At 35.6% G+C, this 18247-nt stretch overlaps 2 protein-coding genes across 4 annotated transcripts in view; one reads left to right on the top strand and one right to left on the bottom strand.

The window, feature by feature from the left end:
- The window catches only part of Atg16 (Autophagy-related 16), a 419651-nt gene that overhangs the window by 216640 nt on the left and 184764 nt on the right, over nucleotides 1-18247 (top strand). The window lies entirely within an intron of this gene.
- The window catches only part of LOC149418098 (uncharacterized), a 207229-nt gene that overhangs the window by 105203 nt on the left and 83779 nt on the right, over nucleotides 1-18247 (bottom strand). The window lies entirely within an intron of this gene.

The raw sequence follows: 18247 nt of genomic DNA, 5'->3' as shown, positions 1-18247 counted from the left end.
ACAAAATAATAAATTGGTTAAAAACACTTCCATTAAAATAAAACACCAAAAACTCATACATAGCAATTGTCATGTCCTGTACCAGTAAGAAGCCTAATTTTTTCTCGTATTTGTTTTCTTATTCCTGCCAAGTCGTGCCTGATTCTTTGGTTTACCCGTTGGCCCAAAGTGTAAGCTAAAATCGTGTTGCTATGCAGATCGAGTAAAGTCTAACTCCGTTACCGATCACGAACATTCGACGATCATTTTCAAATTAACCAAGCTGTTACTTGTCCAGCAATGCGACACTTTGTACTATGGGAGCATTAGAAAATGGACGACCAGGAAATCAAAAGTTACGTGAAGAATATGTAGCGGTTAATATTCTCATGCATTCCTCAACGCAGGCGCTCAGCGACCAGAATGGATAACAAGTTGATAAGAGGGAACACACAGGCCTAAAGATTCATCAGAAAATCTATATGCTTGTTAATAACAATGTTCAAAGTAATTAATATATTAATTTTAACTCGGCCCTATTTGTGTACCTTGTGGAATGCTATACCAATGAAGTGGGAATTTTAGCATTCGAATAGACAAGGTTCAGTTCAAATTGTCCGTAATACCAAGTATTTTGCACCCGTATGCAATTCGATTGCTCCAATTAAATATCCACGCCGTTTGCATGCATCACGTCAAGGAAACAACTAACTATTGTACACATTCAGTTTTATAGGATCATATTTACATACGTTTGTTACGTAATCCTACCGCTATATAGCCTTACGTTAGATAATAGCTAGGTTCTATTCCAGCGTCTATTTTACAACCCAATTGAGATCTAATGCGGTGTTTCCTTGTAAGGAAACAGAAGCTGTGATATGCACAGTTCTAATGACACAGGTATCGATAAAGTCTAGAGTTGAATAGCATATCCATTTCCATACAAAGACCGCAGCTTTTATCTGCCATTTTGGTCGCTGTGAATACGGAATCACTGTGATTAAGAAGTAGAATTAGAGAACGGTCTTTTCAGGGACATTCAATTTTGTTGGTTTTTTGCAACTACTGAACCTCAGAATACAAATATACATTCTAATCACTGAAGCGTCAAATAACATTAGCAATCATTAACTTGTATATGTAAAAAAGCGCGTAAAATAGTGTTTGCTTCGATGCCAGTTTTTTATCCCGTTAATCCCATTTCATAATGACGTAAATCTTATCAGCTGCTCTTATTCCGACTACATTAGTTCACGTTACAAGCTTTTGTACCTTCACTCAAAGGATAACGATGCTCTAAGATATAGCAACATCACAAGTCATGTTTCTTTAAACCCTTAATGTCCAGGTTAACGGCTTTCTCAGACTTAATTCGCTTGCGGCAATTTTAACGCGCAGGGGTCTATTAGGCGTGACGAGTTGTGTAATATGAACAATAACAAGGAATCGATTATCATTATCTTCGTCTTTCTCTTTTCAATATTGCCTTAACATTTACTTTATTATAATTTATAACATATGGAATTAAATGCTTTGATATTTATATATAAAGAACACAATTTGATATTTCTCTTTTATTTTGCGGTTAAAGATAAAGGTAAAATAAAATGATGCGTGGTTTTGTGGCAGTGGTGGAACATTGTTATTTTTAATGAATTTTAAAATTCAAAACTTTTTATGTACGGTGTGTATTCAGTTTTAGGTTACCTGAGCAAAATAACGACTCATTTTCTCGTCTCAAATAGTCTTTAGTTACACCTGCTGAGCACGATGCGACGCGACGCGACGGTTCGATTTTCCCCACAATTTTCTCTCTGAGTCCCTCCGAGCAACATCATCACTCTGCCTCTAATTACACAGCCAGGGACGTGTTATCCCGACATTACACCTTCTTATCGATCCCAGCGGCCATTGAATCTTCAATTACAGATGTATTGTTTAATAATGACCGCAATTTCCCCTTAAAAACACTTCGGACATTTTGTTTCCATCCACGATAACATCTACCGCTTTCCCCATCACTTTGTTCAACGACTCAACCCTTTGCGCTGTCCAATTGAAACTTTATGCTTCTCGAGAACAACCTGTAAGCTTTATTCCGCAATTATTTATTTATATTCACCGCTTGTTCTCTGTGAAACTGCTATCAAAATAGCTTATGCAATTTCACTCAGAATTACTGTAATTCTAGCGGATTTTTTTGCATGAAAAATGGAAAAATGTTGAAAGCATTTTTTATTCCCAACCTCGAGGCGTCATTATTAAAATTAAACGTCGCTCCCGGCGGTAAAATTACTTTCTGAAACAATCTCATTATTGTGTAGGTAGGTTGTACTCATAAGCTTGTGAAAAATAACTGCAAGTGCTCATTTTTAGATTAATCTCGATTGAGTGTACTTAGTTCCGTGTGTAGGTATTATAATATTACGTTGTTTCGGGTTATCAATTTTCTGTTTCGCGTCTACCGCTCGGGATCGGACTCGGAAAGGGTTCGACTAATCGGACCGATAACCATCTCCATCGTGCCAGACCGCTAAACGGCCTGAACAAAGTTTACTAATGGCCGATTGTGGATATCAATCTGGACTGAAATTATTTTAAACTGTATCTGGAAGATGCTGGGAGCTTTATCTTATTCTAAGAGGCCCTTTATTGTCTTCCATCAACATGCTCATTATCTGAGCCTTGCCTGGATGCACTATCCTTATTCTGGAATCTGGAGCTGAATCGCCAGCAATTAGAAATGTTATCGAGATGTTAGAAAAGCCAGTGACAATTTTTTACAGGAAACGTGACCAAAAATTTCACATATCTTTTTTTTAATACCACTACGTACTACTACACTATTTTAATGTTATGACTGCTTTAGATGTGTACCTACCTACTTAGTTTTCTCCTTCATAGTTAAAATTACCCTTGCTATTCCAAATTTTATCTTCTTCATTGATAGACTTCGATTTTGGTATAAGCACGTGAAGAGCCGAAGGTCCATTCGATAGTACACATTGAAAAGAAATTATTTAATGAATAATGGTAGTTGGAGCTATTTTCTTGTCTTACTTCCATTCCCAATTCCGCTTGCTCCCGTGCTAAACTCCCGTATCTCTCCCCAGTGTCCCGGCCTAACTAATGAGGTAAGACGGGACACCAACATCTCAGTAAACATGCAGAGGCAAGTGCTAGATCAAAGATACAGAACACGAATGTCCCAGCTTCCTGGACCAATATGTAAATCAAGAGTAAACACACGATACACGAGTCCTTGTAGAATCGAATGAAGAATGGAAACCTTTTAAGGTCTTTTACAAGCTATCAAATAATATTTCCGAAATCTTTCCACTTCTAGATCTTCATCAAATTTAGTCGAACCGTATTGACAAAGCTGCAGATCAAACACAACATGCGATTTAATTAAACTCCTGATATATTTATTTAACTTTTGTATGTTAAAACTGAACATGAATCCAAACTGTTTATAGTTAGTGGAACTGTGGCATCCCCAATCAGAGGAATTATGTTAAGCTGAAGGAAGTGACCGCTTAATACGCATATGCTCACCTAAAGCTATTTAGATTTTGAATGTTGATCTATCACCAGGACATTATCTACCAATCTAGATTGACGATCATAGTGAAAATGTATAGTTTTCATATTTTCATTCATAATTTAGTTTTTTTTTAAACAATCTATAACCGCACATTTTGAAACGGTTCGAATTGGCTACATCATGTAGAAAGCGCTACTGGTTGGTAAGATGGCTGTAACCAACGTTGGCCGGCGCGCCTTTTGTCGCTAATACCATATTCACAAACAAAAATTAACATGTAGGTACTTTAGGCGGCAAATCAAAAATGGCACACAAAATAAATTCATCTTCAACATGGAAAAATAATATAAAAAATTCTATCAAAATCGTATTTTTTGACAATTAAAAAACATTGAAAATACCCTATTATTTGTGTCTTCAAAACAAACCTGTAAACAAACGACATACTATTTCCCTGTCATTCTATTTGAAACCCGTCCTTGGTTGTTCATATTTGCTTATATCCTGATTTAACCGGATGTCGTATTAATATCTTGGAGTGGGAGTAGTGTGCTATTTGCTTTCAAGTTTGCTTCTGTGGTTATTCTCAACCTCCTCGCAGATGGCTAAATACCACGGTGATAAATAAACAAGCATCTGCTGCGGTGCAATAATTCGACGGTCTCGTTAGGTTCTGTCGTCACCCTCGATGTGGGAATGCGGGTATTGCCTTTTCGCATGCAAACTATAAGTTATGATTTTATAAACTGTTTGCATAGGTTTCCGCAAGGTTCTGACTGAGACGTCAATTAATTTCCAATCAGTATAAATTAGGTTAGCTATTCAACTTGTTTATTTTTAATTAAGTGAGATCACATAGTAATATAATTTTATGTAATAGCTTTTAAACGCTCTTTGACGCCACTTCGTCAACATTCTCTCTTTACTAACACCGCCACTTTGAAAACCTGTTCAGAATACATAATTTTAATGAAAAACTATAAAAAAATCTTCTCGTACCTCAGGCGACCACTAAAAAAAGTTACCTATGAGTAGATTTTATTTTACTGTGTGAAACCAGCAATCGGTATTAATGATGTCGTAAATATGAGATATATTAAATGATCAGTCATATATCAGACTGCGATTGAATTGATTTCGTTTATATTTAGATTTCAAATCTCAAAACCAAAAATTCTCAAATCATATCTATGTTTAGATGCTTTACTTTAAGTACCTTTTTTAGCGGTCAAGTCATTGTAAAACTGCTGATCTTTTAGTACTTTTGCTTGTTTTCATCCCCTAATTATGACCAATTAAACGACATGCCTGTTTTTCTCTTCTGACAGGTCCAGTTTTTCCATATCTTTTTTAATGGTCTGTTTAATAATTTTCCGTGCTTTTGGAGACTGTGCTCCCTTTAACAACCAGGTATGTATCTCATCCTGCGGTGGTCCTGCAGACCTGTAGGCCTGTGGATCTGAACCTGCCCACCATACACTGCCATATACTTCGCACCTGATACGGTCACGATCTAGTAGCTCTCAGCCTAATTTATTTATCACATACGACATTTACATTACCATCGACATTTTTAACGTAACCTACAGGCAGTTTAACAATTATCTTTTGACGTATGTCACAAAGTAGTGAAACTGACCTTTTTATGTGTTTTGCTATACTTTTTGTCCAATTTGTAATCTTCTCCATAATGTATTGGTGAATAACCGTTTTACGGAGAACATGAAAAATAAATAAATAAATAAATACTAACGTTTGTTGAAACTTTGGGTGCAAAAACTTGAATTCTGATCAAATTAAAACCAATTTTATGGAAAATAACTTTAATTGGTATTACAAGAAACAAACCATGCAAAGAACCTGCATGATTTTTCACCCCCCTGGATCTTTACCAACTATATTTCGATGTGAATTACAAATTACGTATTTATGTTTCCCTTTTACAACATTTGAATCATATGCCAATTAACAACAAAACTGAACCTTTTCACAGCCTGCATCATCTGAAATACCTAATTTCCTTAATTTAATAAAGCGCCGTCTTAACTGAGTAGACCTAATTTAGCTATATTATGATTAGTATTTTTAATCATTTTGTCTATAATCGTTAGTTATTTGTGAAGCAAGCTTGAGGTGAGATATCAAAAAGGGAGTTTAAAATATTCGCTAACATTAGTTTAAGTTTAACCAGCATCTGAGATAATCACATTGTGAGAATTGTAAATTTATTTAATTACAGACATATCTAAGAAACGATTTTAATACCTACCCAAGTAGCTTTCAAAATGCCATTATTGCCCAACAACTGTAACTTCCCACGAATCTGCATGTTCCAATTTGAATATCAAAAATTTTACATTTCCGCCCATATACGGCTCGTTCAAAATGTCTCCAAAACTTCGCTCGGGTAACGGGTCAATCGGAGCGCCCCGGGTGTTTCCGTTTCCAGTAGCAGATCATGTTGTACTGTAGAATCACACCAACAATCTCCGCAAACTATGCAAAGTACACGGGGTGATACACGATCTGTCGTACAATGGGAAGGCATGTACAAATTATTCGCGTGATCCAGTTGAGATAACGGTGGGATGTATTGTCACAGACGGTCCCCTATATCCCGCGGAGCGATTCAAACGAAGACTTGGTCTACTGGTGAGCCTCAATCCTGGAACGTTAATGGATGAAGTGTCGCGAAGTCGTGTCTTTCGTTCATTGCAATTTGTTTAATTTTCGCGAGCTTTTGTTCGGCACTGAGCTTTCTAGGATGTGTGCTACACAAAGCCTCAATGCTTACTATAGATAAGACTCGTGTTTTTTGAAGACCATTTGTTATTTTTGTATGAATTTGTAAGTATTTGGATGGGCAAAATACGCCCGAGCTTAGAAAATCTTGTTCGTTACAAATAAACCGTTTATTTTTTCGAACTTTGTTATGCATTTAACTTCTTTGGATCTTATAGTGTGCTTCATTAAGCTCCAATAGGCATGACGAGTATTTCCTAGCAGAGCTTTGTTCTTTTGGCAGCTGTCTATAGTCAGAGTTTGCTTAGAAATGCAACGAATCAAATCTCATTCGTTGAAAGTACTCATGTTTAAATCCGTTATATTTATCCTTTTAACAACTTTATATACCCTTGCGCAACAACATCCTTTGTACAATACCGACCAACGCAACTCCATGTTTGGAGCGTTCCTTCACAAACTTCCGAAGGTAGGAAATAGAAGAAGTTGTTGAACATAGTAGAAATAAGTTTGTACATAAACAATAAAGCTGTCTCTGGGATGATCCGTGTTGTTTCCTGGCTGGTTTGAATAGAAATTGCTTTACAGATACACAGAATATTGATGGTCCGACGTTTCAATCCCTTGTCGGATTATAGGAGTTTCCTTCCTTTGAGAACTAACCCGAAGCGTTTGTAAATTCAATGTCTTCATCGGTTGTACACGAGCTTTAAGTTTAATAGCGCTTGTATTCAGCTGTTCGTTGATTGGCCATTGGTCAAAACAATGGAATGGAAAATATTTTATATTCTTAAACCGACGTTCAGAGTCCTTTTCTGTTTAAATAACTTGCAACGGTATATTAAATAGCATTTTCCACACCAATCCGTTAACCCTGAACAAGATGAGTAATTAATATTTAATTGCACTTGATGGCTTCGAGGTCTAACACGTTGTGGTGTTATAGCCATCGACCAATACATCGATGGTTACACCATATTATTATTGCTTCCAATATCCTATCCATTCTGTTGTAGGCCCATAACATTACCATACAAACAAGGTTTCTCTATTGCTATTTGAAACAGAGATTTCCAAACACCATCTATTCTACGAAATGATTTGCTTTATTTGAATAAGTCTTCGTTTTACAAATGTGATAATTCTTTTACGTATGATAATAATGTATCTATAACGGTATTTTATCTAATAAATTCACTCATAATTTTTTTTATTCATTCAAATTTATACTAATCCCTCTATCATTCGTTTATTCGTTTAAGCTCTTCCGGAATTAAGCCAGCACTTTATGTTCACTGTTTAAATTGGATCATTTTAATTTTACTTCTATCTACTTTCATTTAAAAAATCTTTCAAAAATAATTATTGGATAATTTGTATAGCGCCGTTTTTGTGAAAAATTACCCCAAGAGCGCTATACAAATATTACTGTATTCGATATGTATCGTATTTATCAATAATACTAAGTGCCTATTCGCCATGAAATAAATTTATTCTTTTCAAAATTATCAAACACTATTCCATGATGTTTTTACATAATTATGATAATAATAATTTTTTTCTGATGTATATAGCGCTATTTTCGTGAATAATCACTTCAAGGGCGCTTTTATAATATGTATACAAAGAAGAGTGTCTGCGGGTAATTGTTTTTTTACGCAAATCTATAGGTTTTTTCCGAGATTGATGAAATTTTTCACACTTAACCTTTAAAATAAGATTTAGGTCAGTTTCTACACGAGATTTTGAAAAACCACACTCATCTCCTTTTTCCATCCCTTAAAATAGAATTTTGAAACTTCTTGATTAAATTTTGCACACTTGACGTTCAAAATAAGATGTTCACATCTGACTTCGAAAACCCCTGCGCAAAATCCAGGGCAACGCCTGGAACCTAAGCTAGTATGCCAAATAATAAAAACTTGCGGACTACGTAAGTACAATTAAATGCGCCATCCACAAATTTCATAACCTCACAGACATCACGACATCATAACGTCCACCGTTTGAGGGTTTTCGCTGTTTTAAAAGCTTACTGATTTATCAGCTTATTTAGCTGAATGATCATTTGGTTCTACTTCCCCTCTGCTCTATCGTGCAGGTAAATCGTTAGGTTATCCCCAGTATTTATGGCGGGGTGATTCTCAGCGGGCCACCTTATTACCTGTCTCTCGTGCATAGTTATTAGAATCGTAAAAATAATTGAACCGCCACCTTTGTTTGTACTTGGCGTCCATAACGGTCCGCATTTGCATCTCAGAGCGTGTTGTTGCGGTGTTTGTCCGCTTGTCCCTGGACACTACCAAAGTAGTATGCATAAATTTCAGTTTCTCGAGCAAGAATAATATTACGTTTCCTATCATATCTGCTGCAATATGGATTTTCGATATGAATTAATTCGACAATATTGTCAACACGTAGTTTTATATAATTTCTAAATGCTGCCGGTTTTAAAAATTGTGATGTTTGGTAAGAAGTTGGGTTTTCAAGCGATAGATGGCACCAGTCATAAAGCTTCTCCGGAGTCCGACAGATGTCGTTAGAGTGTAGCAATTGTCTGTGGGATATTATTGCCAGACAACAAGCTTCTAGAAACAGAGAATTACCAACCCTCGGGTAATGAACAGTGTAGCTAAATCCAGACTTATTTATTGTAACGTAAATAAACGCAATTATAGTAAAGAACCTTTTACTTTATTAAAGAGTTTCCAACACAGAAATCTGCAAGTAAATCAGAGATATAACAAAAATATATCTTTATATCGGAATAAAAGTCCATATTAGAATCTCGGAGCATCTTTCTACGGTGTTTGTCCACATTTCCCTGGAAACTGCAAAGTATGCATTCATAAATTTATTTTAGCTTCCCCAGCAAGAATAAGATCACGTTTCTTGTCTTATCTGCTGCAATATCGATTTCCGATGTCAATTTATTCGCCTTAATGTTATCAACGCGTATTTTTTTAAATGCTGCTGGTTTTTAAAAGATATCTGTTTATAGGACAGGATGTATCAGATTAAATCATTTCTTAATGTTGCATTACGTTATTGGCTTTCAATGACGGAAACTTTGTATTTTGTAATACGGTGAATGGACTTAAAATTAAGATTAGGTGCATCCTCTTTCGTCTCACACTTGACTGAATTTAATTTTTATGCTTCAAACTTCTTCTATCTTCCATTTTTTTTTCGTTCTAGTTAAACTTAGTTACACAACAGTTGCTGCGCTTCCTCTTCCTTCTTCAGTCAATTTTTCATTCAAACACCAAGACAAATGTGCAGAGCATAAAAATGCAGCATTTGCCGAAAAGTTGACTGTATAAGACGTACGAAGCAAAACTTTACTTAAACCCCGTCAAAGTCATAAAAACAATTGAAAGTAATTTTATTCGCTACGAGACCGGTTTGAAACCGATGGGGCAAATGCTTCTAATTGGCAGTACACGTTCATTAGCCGACTCCCCCATCATTGCACAAGCATCATTGTCCTCTCAGTGATGATGGAAGGAGAAATTAAATGTTATTCGTAACGCGGGATTTTCAATTTTGTTTTCTCGATTATTCATTCAAAAGTGAACGAATGAACTGAAATCTTAGAAGTAGAAATAACCCACTACGCGACATCCGATCGACCTAAAACTCAGCAGATAGACTCGTTGGCGATGACAATGCATTCTACCAACTGGTGGCACTCATGCACACACGCATTTTTCTAAAATTATGTGCCATTATATAAATTAAAATTTACACCAGGTTATATACGAAATAAAAGTCGGTACTATCAAATTAGAATTTTGCTTGGGTGTTGTTGACCGAATTTTGTTTAATTTTGTTCAGGTAAATGTAAATACGTCGTACAGTTAAATCGATGTTTAGATCTCTGTGAACCTTTAAACGTTAAATTGCCTATAAATACACGAACAAGCAGTCAACAGCCCGTGTCAGACCGCAAGACTTCTGTTCTTTGCCATGTAATAACGCGTATTAATAGAATAAATGGGTACACAAATCAACCGGTAAATGACGAGTACTTGTCTCTCCCAAAGAAATAATATTATCAGAAATGTCAGTCAACTGATAAATGCGTAGAATCTAATGGCTCCCAATGCCACGTGTTAAAATATGTAAAAACCATTTGATTTACTAACCGGTTTCGCTTGTGTTTCAACACTTTTTAAAAATGTATTATCATATTTTACACTTGAATGAATTTCAGCCTGTTCTACCTTATATTGCGTGATAAAATGGATTTTTTAGTCCGAACCCAAGTCTCCATATAGGGCCAGTAAGAATGAAAAATTTTCCAGAAATCCAACTTTACGCAGATTTTGTTACTGATTTCGCAAACCGTCATTGTTTTCACAATTGCAAAATTTCAGCCCATTCTACCCCATACAGCCTGATAAAATGGCTTTTTTAGTCCGAACCCAAGTCTCGAAATAGGGCCAGTAAGAATGAATTTTTTTCAAGAAATCCAACTTTTCGAAGATTTTGTTACCAATTTCGCTTGAGACCGTCATTATTTTCATGATTCCAAAATTTCAGTCCATTCTGCCCCATACAGCCTGATAAAATGGTTTTTTTAGTCCGACCCCAAGTCTCCAAACAGTGCCAGTAAGAATGAAAATTTTTCCAGAAATCCAACTTTACGCAGATTTCGTTACTGATGCTGCTAATAATTCGTGAAGGAAATGACATAGTGAGCTTTAATTCCATACAGCAAAATCTGTGCAAATTTACTGACGCCAGACATACCGTTTGAAGCGGTTGAACGGCTTCAAACTTAAACAAAGAGAATTTCTGCTTTAAGGTTACGTTAATTGAAATGATATATCGTTGTAACGGTCAGTGCGCTTATTTATGGTCGTATCAAGTGATGACGACGTGGGAGAAAGACTTGCATAGTAAAAAGGTGTTGTGGGAGATAATAAAGCATTATTTATATTTGACCGAATTTCAAGCAGCACCGTGGGTCGCAGTTAATAAGCCAAGAATAAAGCGCCCCAAAAAATATTATCTTATCTCTCCCACTAAAAAATGTAAAATACAACTGTGCAACGTTTTTTCAACGATTTAAAGAAAGGCCTCTTCAACAATCACGTATCGATCTAACCTAACCTTACCAAAACCGTACTATGAAAATGCCTAGACACTAACAGCGCCTCAGCTCCAGTAGGTATTAAAAGTAATACAAAATGTATTATAAATTGCATTTTAAAGCGATATGACACCCTTATAATGGGAGCTTTCTCTTGGTTCACATTTCAATTAAATTCCGATGAATTCGTAACTATAATGCATTTTGCTAGACCGATGCCCACGGATGTAAGTTTTTTATATTTAAAATTAATAAAAACAGTAACTTACCGTTAAAATATTTTACATCCCATGGTGTGAAAATGTTTACAAAATCGGCGGCCAGTTTTGATGTCAGTGTCCAGTTATACGAGTACTCACCACGATATATTTACAGCTTTACATATATATGTATAGTATTTTAGGGCAATGCCATACGTAGTAATGCAAAATCATGTGTTTTTGGTTTGAAAATTTGGTCGCCTAGAAATGTTTCAGATTCTTTAATTAAATACTGCGAGTAGAATACATCTTGGCCTTTGAAATTATCGAGTAATTTTTAGATAAGTCTTTTTATAAGCCCAGAAAAAAAAATAATGTATTACGCCTATGAAAACTGCTTTACAGTTCAAAATCTCCTACTTGCGAACCCATTTTCGGTTATGATTTTATTGTATAATGCGGCAAATTAAGTTATTTATAAAACGATCGAAAAAAAAAATATTTGTGACTAAACATCCACAAAATAAAATAAATGGCACTTTTTGGCCATGTTTTTTTCTTGCATAAATCAAAACAGGCGGATGGTGTTAAGCGGGAATTTAAACCTTATCGCCATCTGCGTAAGGGTTGTTATTGATAGCGGCTCAATTTAAAATATTACACGACGTAGTGCATCGCCTCAAACTCGATAATTTACGCATTCCTACTTGGTTATTCATTTGTTATTCTTTTTTATCCACTTTGTTATTATTTGACATGCCCACTTGTTTTATTGTATTATTCGACTCTGTAATTTGAGATTTGATAGGGCAAATCCAACCGCAGGTCTGTCCTTTACACCAGGGCCGCGCGTCGCATATTTTTGTACACGGCTGCTTCACTTACGTCGTTTAGATTCTGGCTTTATTTTTGGTTATTACCTGGACGGGTCCGAAGAACCGTTGGCCGGAGTCGCCATATCGGCAAAACAGAATACTTCACCAAAGACAGTGAGCGGCAGTTGCTGGCACACGTTCACGATGCCTGGCGATGCATGAAAGTGCTGGATTCTAAGTGTTTCGACTGTTCCAGGGATTTGAATAACTTTATGATGCGTGAAAACACATTTTTTCGTCTTAATTTCTGAAGTTAATTCATTTATGTAACTGCGTGACTGGTTCGAGTGCAGAACCACTGTTGTTACTGGCTGCAGTGCACTGTTTTGATAGCTAACCTCAGATAGATTTAAAAAATATTATTATTTGTTTTTTTATTCTTACAGAATTTATTTTCTGATTAATCCAAGCAACACCAGTTTTTTCTCATGTCTCTCTCTATCAATGATTTGCTGATAATATCATTAATTTATTCCGTTCGGCGCTTCGCAACCGTGACTAATTGCACCATCCACATGTCATTGCGATAGAGGAGAATCAAGTTAATTTGAGATGACTGACCCTGGTTGCCGGCACCAGCCACAAGGAGTTGTGTGATATAATGATCATTTCATCAACTTCATTCACTCTCTCGATCTCTTTTCGCTTATTATCGTCGTTGTTGATTTTAAAAACTCGGAATTTATAACATTTAATTGCGACGAGTTCACTGACACGTAATTAAGGGTCTTTATTTTATAGACATTCCATTGCGGTATGGAATTTTATTAGCAAAATACTGACGCACCATTCTTTGTACGATTTTAAATAAAAGTTACAAATGTACTAGCAACAACTCTCTGTAAGCTCTGGCGTCATGCAATTTGTACAGCTTTTCTCTCTAGAATACATTTGTTTTTAGCTCACAATGTCCATGATTTATGGAGCGTTGAAATGTCGATTAGATAATACAATACGTCATATTTTTTCATCCCCAATTTTCGGTTGCTCTTTATGAAAAAATGCATTGTTAGATCTCAAGGTATGCCCGCTAGTAATAAAGCTGGTTATTTTTTTTATAATTTATTTATTAATTTAATAACGCCCTTTTTAGAGGATTTTACATATGAGTAATAAAAATGATATATTAATGCAGTAAATATTTATTATACATAACTAAACAGCCTCAGTAACAATCTTCTGTATTTGTTAAGTGATAAATTTACTCGGTATAATTATTTTCCTTTAAAAGTATTCTGGCAATGAGGAGTACATATGGTAGTTAGTACTGGAATTTCTGCACTGAAATAAATCCCGACTTCTAGTATTACGTAGTATAGTCCGAAATCTTATCTTATCCATGCAAGCAATTCTGGACTATCATATGCATCATTTATAATTTTATATAGAAAAACTAATTCAGCGAAAATCCTTCCGTCAGACAATTTAAGCACATTAATTTCGTTGAAGGCGAAGCTTAATCTTTATAACGAATTGGTGTACATTATGAATACCAAAAATATGCTTTAGATAAATTGTAGGTTTTCCTATCGTTTCGCTTGAGTAGAATACAAATAAAAAAATAATTTACTCAATAAAAAATATAAATGTAAACTTCCAAAAAAATATATTTTTTCAATAGAAATGTTTGAACGCATAAAGGGAATAACTTTTAAAAAATACAGTATTATAGCTAAAATTATCTTTGACAGTTTCACTTGATTAACTTTTTTGCTTTCTTATAAAATTATTTACAAAATAAATAAAAACTAATTTTGTGCTTGAAATCGAACGTTTATAGACTCCGTTTGTCAAGCGATTTTAATGCCTATTATCTACGATATAAGGTTTACCAAGAATATACACATTTTTGGCTTGAAGTTTCCTCTTCAAAGATTGTTGTAGTTCAACAAAATTGAATTATAAATCATGCTTTCAATGATATCTCCTCTCTTCACTGAATTTCTCAATTATTAAAAAAAGAAAACTTTGCATATTTTCATTTGAAATTCCATGTAACGTGTTATAAGTGTATAAAAATCCATATCATCTGTTTTCGCGTTTAGTTTTTTTTTCTATTCACTTTGTGTTTAAATCCATTGCATGTTTATAAATGTTTATAATACCGCAGAATACTTACTTGATTTTATTTCGTGCAGTTTTTTTGTGTATCTCGGTCTTTATAATATTATTTATCTATGTATGTAGTTTTTACTTGTATAAATACAGACCTAATGGTTTTAAATTATTTCCGAGAGTAATCCTATGAACCCGGAGCTCCAAATTGTGAAATAGGATAAGTGCTTTGTAATTATTACTCCATAACTACAAAGTAAAATGTTGGCAACATTTCAAAGAATCTCGGTACAATATGTATTATCAAATAGACTAGCTAAAAAAATGTGTCTCAATGTAGATACTCCGGAACGGTGAACTCTCACATCATAAAATCCGCACAGCTTTTTGTGTCAAATTCTTCATGAGTTATGGAGCATCGAAATTAAAAAATCGCTCTAAAGAAAGACCGTAGTAAACATCGATGCACTATTGGTCAGTTATTTTATGTGCAGTAAAATCTATTGGTTCTCTGAGATTTTGACATTGATTGGGAATGGATTCGGAAACTTGTGTTTAGAGTACTTCTTCTTTATGTGCCGTATCAGTTCCCCCCGACTTTGGCGATCACTCTAGAAAATGTCTCTTTGTCTTGCGCTGCCCGGAATAGCTCCTCCACACTTCTAATGCCGGTCCACTCTCGTATATTTCGCAGCCAAGACATTTGTCTCCTACCAGGCCCTCTGCGACCCTCTATCTTGCCTTTCAATATTAACTGGAGCAAGTGATACTTCTCCCCTCGAAGTACATGACCCAGATATGAAATTTTCCTGATTTTTATTAATCTAAGCAGTTCTCTCTGCTCTAGCCCGCTTGAGAATTTCTGTGTTGGTGATCATGTCGGTCCATGGTTTAGAGTACTCAACAATCCAAATAACAATATCCCTGTCGATTGTGCAGGAATTGCCTTAAAAGCCGTTGGAAAAGTTACGAGGCGTGCTAAGGACGAAGGCTGTAGTTATTGATCTGTTAATGCTGGTCTTGAACAAACCCGTGTTTATTTTATTGTTTATGGCGAAATTACCACCACTACATTTACGGGATTTGCAAAGTGTTGGCATAGAAATGCAAAAAACATTACCTAGGTATATCAGCAACAATTGAGAATGTTCGACGTAATGTGTGCGTAATAACAGAAGAAGATGTAAACAATAGAATGCAATCAAGATAGTATTGCATTGTTGTTGAAGCATACTGTCAAATCGCATACTTAAATCGTAACTTTTTTTACACTTTAAACCACCTGAACAGTGTAAACAGAGACATCAGAGTAACAACTCTTCTTAACTATATTTGCCTTCGCATAAACCCTTCTAATAAGGGTTGATCTTTGGCTTAGTTAACAATAAGAAAGATCATTGTAGACATACTTTATATTTTTACAGTGGTCTTGAGGTGATTTTGCCTATAAACGGCGCAATACAAATCATCCAAATGTTATAATTATTATTTGCACTTTGGTTTTACATAATTTGTTTTCATTCTAAGCCCAGCAGCTTGAACGTTAATTTTACCACATTTCTAAATTTATTTTGTTTTTGTTCTTTGGCATTGTTTCTAAGAAAAATCTCCAAATCATGCTAGCAGTCCACAATGGAGTGCTGGTACCTACCCTGATGTATGGAAGTGAGGCATGGAACTGGCAGAGAACGGATGAACGTCGACTGAATGCTATAGAAATGAGACGTATGTGTGGTAAAACCGTGAATGATCGTGTGAGAAATGTGGAGATCCGCAATGAGTGCAAGGCTGATGTAAGGGTAATGAGTACGATAAAGTAAGAGGTGCTTAGATGTTTTGGGCATGTAGATAGAATGAGCGAAGAAAGGAAAATATATGACGCAATTGTGAATGGTAGCAGAAGTCGGAACGCCCGAGGAAGACATGTCACGATCAAGTGAATCAGATACTTGAGTTGCGCTATATCATAGTCAGAATAATTGAAGAGTATGTATGAGACAATGCATGAATGTGAATGAGGCAAGGAGTGTGTGCCAAGACCGAGTAGTTTGGCGGTCCGTCCTCTCTGCCTATCCCTGAAAGGGAAACGCCGTGATGATTAGTTAGTTAGTCTCTCGAAATCAAAAATAAATAAAAACAAATCATTTACATGTATGTAAACCATTGACTAATTACAACCATCAATGATGTTAACATATTCAGCAGAGCTGTCGCCTGATTAGCGCCTGCTTAGCGCCGTTAGCGGAACCTTGAACTTCATATTTTTTTCCACATTTTACTGTCTGAATTTCTTGAATGTGCGATTTTGACAAATCGAACAACTGAATCTCGTACATTTGCGCTTCACGTACGTTTGTTATTTAATTGTGTGGTTATTTCTAGCCACAAGGTAGAAACGACCATAGCTATAAATATAAAAGCAGGAATGCTAATTATTCCAAGCATTTGCGCTCTTTCTGCTCGGTCCCTCGAGCTGGATATTCTAATTGCCAGACCGCATGTGACGCTATCCATGGGAGAATGAATAATTACTCAAGTTCATTGCGGATGCCTCAGTCTGTGTCTATTGTCTCGAGGTTTTTACCACGGTATTACACAACTGCATGGCATCGGCCGGGCTTTACCGAACAGTTACATTGAATGCCAAGCAGTCTTCCAAGTTCCGTACGGAGTTCATTTGACCAAAAAATTACTGCCTCTTAAGAAATGTATCGTTCTGTTGTACCTATGTTTTGTTTGCATAAGTTTTTCCCTGATCTAATTTGTATTATTATAACTTTGTCTATTGATCACTTTAGTAATTAATTATTTTTCCACTGTTAAGAAGTAAGTGCACAGTGTTAATCTGATTATGTGCTGGCTTTCGTTGATATGTTTATTAGAGGTATAATATTGCAGGTAGATGCTATTATTGATTCCGGGCGTTTTAACACCTGCCCTGGTCGAGTCGTTCGGCTTTGCCTCCAGGCTTTTTAAGACTCATTCATTCTATGATGCATACTATTAATCAGATAGTACTTGCTTCGGTGCGTATTTATAGTTTCAAGCGGCTATTAAACTCGGAGAGGCTCGATTGAAACAGCTTTAAGGTTATTGCTTAATTTTAGTAAGATTTTCTGCCTAACAGGCCTGCTAGCAAAATACTAATTAAGACCATAATTACCTTTCGTGTGTTGGGTTCATTTTGAAAGTAAATCTGCGTGGAGATGTATGTAACAGAGTTAATGAACGGACGTATAGAACGCCAATTACCAACAACTCACTTTGATATCAGTGTGGAACTCATTCCATCTCCATCATTGAAGATGATGTCACTATAGAAGATAAACCCACAGCACAAGTCTAAAATTAAAGCAGCATATCAAATGAATGCTATTTTAACCGTCAGTAATGAATCACTTGTTGTAATCGCTTAATGTAACGTTTTTGTACGTGCATTTATAAGTTTTTTCTATTGCATTTAATGATCATCCATGAATGTATCGTGGATCTAATAAGTACCATAAAAATACAAAACCGAATTGTGTACATTATCAAAGCATTTATTAACTTATTCATATAGCGTGTGAGTTTTTTTATCATCTAACAGAAACCCCACTTCAGAAATCATCATGTAACCAATACCACTCCATTAGCTTTGGTACTTAGAGTCATGCATGGTTAAATCCCTAAATATAGTAGACACTTTCTGCAAAGTGGTTCAAAGCTGGTGTTACTGACACTATGGGGAGAATAATCAGATAAATCC

Source organism: Hesperophylax consimilis, chromosome 14, assembly GCF_061612785.1.
Source record: "Hesperophylax consimilis isolate HC1 chromosome 14, BYU_Hcon_1.0, whole genome shotgun sequence".
In the NCBI taxonomy this organism is placed as follows: domain Eukaryota; kingdom Metazoa; phylum Arthropoda; class Insecta; order Trichoptera; family Limnephilidae; genus Hesperophylax; species Hesperophylax consimilis.
This window is presented reverse-complemented; position numbering and strand designations above follow the sequence as displayed.